This window comes from Corylus avellana, chromosome ca5, assembly GCF_901000735.1.
Source record: "Corylus avellana chromosome ca5, CavTom2PMs-1.0".
Lineage (NCBI taxonomy): Eukaryota > Viridiplantae > Streptophyta > Magnoliopsida > Fagales > Betulaceae > Corylus > Corylus avellana.
Genome location: NC_081545.1, coordinates 22,425,226 through 22,430,059, shown reverse-complemented (window position 1 = coordinate 22,430,059; position 4,834 = coordinate 22,425,226). Strand labels below are relative to the sequence as shown.

General features: G+C 33.1%; 1 pseudogene; it reads right to left on the bottom strand.

The window, feature by feature from the left end:
- Positions 1-945: 945 nt before the first annotated feature.
- Positions 946-4,574, bottom strand: LOC132181950 (WAT1-related protein At5g07050-like; annotated as a pseudogene).
- Between the last annotated feature and the right edge of the window lie 260 nt (positions 4,575-4,834).

The following is a 4,834-nucleotide window of genomic DNA, read 5'->3' as shown; positions in this document are numbered from 1 at the left end:
TATTTTTTATGTATATGGGTGAGGGAGGGAGAAATTTTGAAGTTTTTGGGTGCATGTGATTGTAATAAATGCAAATTTTGAGCGCCAATTTTTACAAAAATTACTTAGGGCTTGTTTGGGATTGTATTAGAGGGGTCTAAAAGTGCTTTAATATTCAAAAAGTCTGTTTGAAGAAAAAAAATACTCGTTTGGTAAAATAATCAAAAGTGGGTTTAATGGTCCAAAAAGCCTAAAAATAGCTAAAATGCATTTTTGGTAAAAGTTTAGAAATGAAGCTTTTGTCCAAAAGCGCTTTTTAACTTAAAAGCTTTATTTCTCAAACGCAATCCCAAACAAGTTCTTAGTGTCGTTTGAACAGTAACATACTGTTCAAACGACACATTTCAAACGTGAATAGTGATCTGTGAATAGTAATGCTATTCAAACGTCGCATATCACATGTGAATAGTGACACTATGCAAACATCGCCTTTCACATGTGAATATTGACGCATGAATAGTAACACTATTCAAACGTTACTTTTCATGCATGAATAGTAAAACTATTGAAATGTCACATTTAAAGAATAAATATTGACGCGTGAATAGTAATACTATTCAAAAGTAATTGGAGTTTTTTTTTTCTTTTTTATTTTTTTATTTTTTTTAGTGCATTAAAATAAATCAAAAAACAATATGCATAGTCCATCCTAACCCTGGACTTTGAATGGTGGATAGCTGTGCAAATATGACCAAAATTACAATATTTAAAAGGGTAATTAAAATTATTACTTTCAGATAGTAGGAAATCATCATATCATAATTTCTCTCTTAGATAAAATAAATGTAAAATGCATCGTTTTATCCATAGATCCTAATAATATATTGCTCTTATACAAATGGGTCAAAATTAAGTAATTGTATTTCCCTGAACATATAAGAAATTATTATTTACATGTATCAAACTCTTACTTTTCTTGTTTGATTTCAATACTTTCCTCTAACACGGTTTCCTCCGACAGCTTATCATCCTTCTCTTTTTCCTTCCCCCATAGAGTTGCGTACAAACTAAGAAATATCAATGTCGCCCCAATAACACTGGAAAGAAAGCATAAAATTATAAGAAATATTAATTCCATATTTGTACATTTCTCATTTTTGCTTGACAAAAGTAATCCACATTTACCTTCCCAAGTATAAAGCATCTCCTAAAATCAGTAATCCCATAACAGCTACAATTATTGTGGACAACGGTCGAAATGCTGTCATGAAAACTGGTCCTTTTATCCTTATTGCCAACGTTTGAACATAAATTGTAACTCCAAATATCATAACTCCCTATAGAGAAAATCATAAAATTAGGATTTCATGAATCAATATAAATAGGAAGAAAAAACAAAGGTGGAATTCATAAGCTCACACTATAGATTGGTGCAAGAAGGGTAATGTTCCATGATAATTTCCATGATGAAGCTTTATGATCCAAAATCGCTGTCATGATACTAGAGAGAAAAGCACCCGATAAGCACGTCAATGACGTGAGAGTTATTGGTGCTGGATACATCTTGACTGTAGCCGTCTACAATAGTCATCAATCTTGTTACTTTTTGAGTGAGCAAGACAAAAATCTTTATTACCGATAAGTAAACTGATACATCTATATAACTCTCTTATTCTATTTTTAAAGCGTTTTAAACTTTAAAAATTAGTTTCATTAAAGTAAGTCTTTAACAATCACATTATCAGGGACGACCCAAAAGTCGTCACTAATAATCACTAATTAGCGAGCGGAGTCAAACACTCATATTCTTTCACCAATTGAGAGGATTCATGCAACCTTGGGAGTCAATGGTATTTAATTTCTGTTTGTTGATTGTATATACATAAGCAGTCTGGATATTTTCTGAATATAGTGTCTAATAAATCACCTGTAATATGTAGAATGCTGACAGTGAAAGGTATGCAACGAGAAGCATGAGGGACCCCTTTATTGAATCTGTCTATGAATGGTTTTGAGGAAGTGGCATGTTGATGTGAGCTTCGATTATGCAGAGAAATAATGGGAATCCCCCTGTAAAGGGTCATGAGTGTTGCACCACCAAAGGCAACAACTGTTCCCAATATCTTGGCTTGAGAACTAAGCCTAGAAATCTCTAGTTTCTCCATCCTGAATATCCCAATTACTGAACTTTAGTTGCCTCAATCAAGAATCATTTGAATGCATAAACAAGACAAGACATGTCATCATTCAAAGGGTAAAAGTCTGGCTTCAAATTTTTCGTTCATGGGTCGAAAAATTGCACGCTCTGTGACTTGGTAGTGAGTTAGAATCGTAATTTTCACTGTTACGTCTGAAATTAATATACATTTAAGATTTCATGTAGCATTTCTCATCATGTTTATCCCTACAAAAAAAAAAAAAGAAAAAAGTAAAAAAAAGAACAAGATAAAGCAAAGAAACTTTTGGGTTTATTGAGCAATATTTCATAAACAAGTTGTGTAATACCCCGATCCTATATTGGGAAGATGAGAAGTAACCTACATAAAATGTACAGTTTATAAAAATAATCATGAGTGCTAAGTCTCACCCTAGTTACTAAGTGAAACTTGATTTCATAAGGAATTATATAGAAGCTCCAAATTGACTAATTATTTTGATGTGATAGAACAGATATGGCTAACTTTTCTTTCGGAATCGTTATAGCTAGAATATTGTATCCCTAATAGCATTTCCAACATAGTAGTTATAAAAAAAAGAAAAAAGGAAAAACTTAAGAATTCCAGGATGGAGAAGAATCCTGGTACCTGCATAATACTGCTAAGATAAAGGTCATTGATGGAATCAAGTTGCTTAATGCAGAAGCAAAAGCTGGTGAAGTCTGTTCCAGTCCAGCATAATACAGCGTCCTCCCTAGCACAGCTCTAAATTCAAAAGTGAGAAAAAAGTATAAGCATTTAACCAAAAAGTTTGTTCTATATATATGCTTATAAATTATTTAATAATATTACAAAACAGCAGCCATGGCATATATATATATACTTACCCCAGCAGACCCAAAAAGAAGACATTTCGTAGGATTGGTACGCTAATTTTGCTCTCATTCTTCCTGCAAAGGAATACTAAAGGTTGATTATAACTAAAAATGAACTCACACCCAAATTTATTTATTTATTTATATTATTCATTATTTATTCACATTGTATTGGCAAAAAGGAAAGGGAAGGGAAGGGAGAAGGAAACAAAAAAGAAAAAAAAAAAAAAAAAAATTAGAAACAAGAGCTGATCATATGCATATTCACAAATCTCTCCAGCCACCGTTTCTCTCGCCTTCCTTTCCTTTTCTTTCCCTTTTTCTTGCCCAAAACTACAAGAGAAATGAATATATTAATATAGTTCTTTTTTAATTTTTGGTTATAGGAATATCTCTGGCATATAACACAGCTTTGTGCATAAAAATCCCCCAACTCATCGGAAAAATTAATCATAACTTCAATGTTCATATTGATTTGACTATATATCTAGATGCTAGACATGGTATATATTCTAAAACATTGATTAATAAAATATATTTCTAGGCAAAGCGGAGTTAAACTTACCTTTTTTTTTTTTTTTTTTAATCTCCAAATGTGATTTTTGGAAGCATAAATATCAATTTAGGTGAAAAATATGTGTTTTTTTTTTTTTTTGAAGAAATAGTATCCGCTTTCATTTCTAAGCATTTAACCAAAAGATATGATTACTTTATTTAAAATTTTTAAACGGTATTGACAATATGTTCACCATGTGATAATATATATTATGTCTTGATTCATCTTTCCCATGGGTCATCGACCACTCCTTGGAATAGTCGGCCACTCTAGCAGAACGACCGAGGGTGGCCAAACAGTACCACAATGGATAGTCAACCACCAAGTCATTGAACGTTTTTTGTTTTATTTGGGAGGGGAGGGGGGCGAATAAGTATTCCTTTTATAGCTTCATGAATTGTTAGAATGGGTGGTAAGTTTTGATGTTAAAGGATGGAGCTGCTAGCCAAGGGAAATCATTTGGGTGGTAAGTTTATGAGATATATCTTTAGAGACAAGACAACCTATGCAACATATGAGTTGAAGGCATGCAGAGGCAAAAGCCACATGCAGTAAGCATGTGCGCTTGCTTGTGCTCTCTAGTTTTTGTGATTCTATGCTCGTGTCCATCTTCTCATCAAAACATTCTGATACAATTATACAATGAGAAAACATGTGCAACAAGTTTTTTCTTTGTTTTCTGCTTTCCTTTCTGATCAGACTCGAAGAAGTTAATTAAACATAAATAAACCAAAAGAGAAAGAGGAAAAGCTAGTGAAGGGTTAACCTTTCAAAGAGGAATGCAAGAAGAGCAGTAGCTAATGTTCCAAAAGCATGTCCATAGGCAACAAGCACATAACGACTCATGCCTTTGTCCAGAGAGATCTTGGAGACTAAGTTGTATCCTGCTAAGCAAAAGTTAGAGAATATGCAATAAACATATGGTTTCACCTCTTCATACAACTTTTCTCTCTTAAGCCTTCCTCTTTCTCCTTCCACACTCTCTTCCTGCTCTTCCATTTTCACCATTTCACCCCAAAAATGGCTTCACACATCTACTTAATGATGAAATTGGAGATGCTTCATGTAACTGCCGATCCATAAAAAAGTGATTAACAAGTGCCATGTGACTAGATTCAGTGGGAGCAGTGACGTAACTATTAATTGACCAAGGGGTCCTCCTGGTTTTCCATTTTTCTTTTAAATTTCTTTTATAAAGTTGAGAGTATATATGTATTTTACCACTCCCGTCAAAATAAGTTGCACCCCTCGTTCAAACTTTGATCATT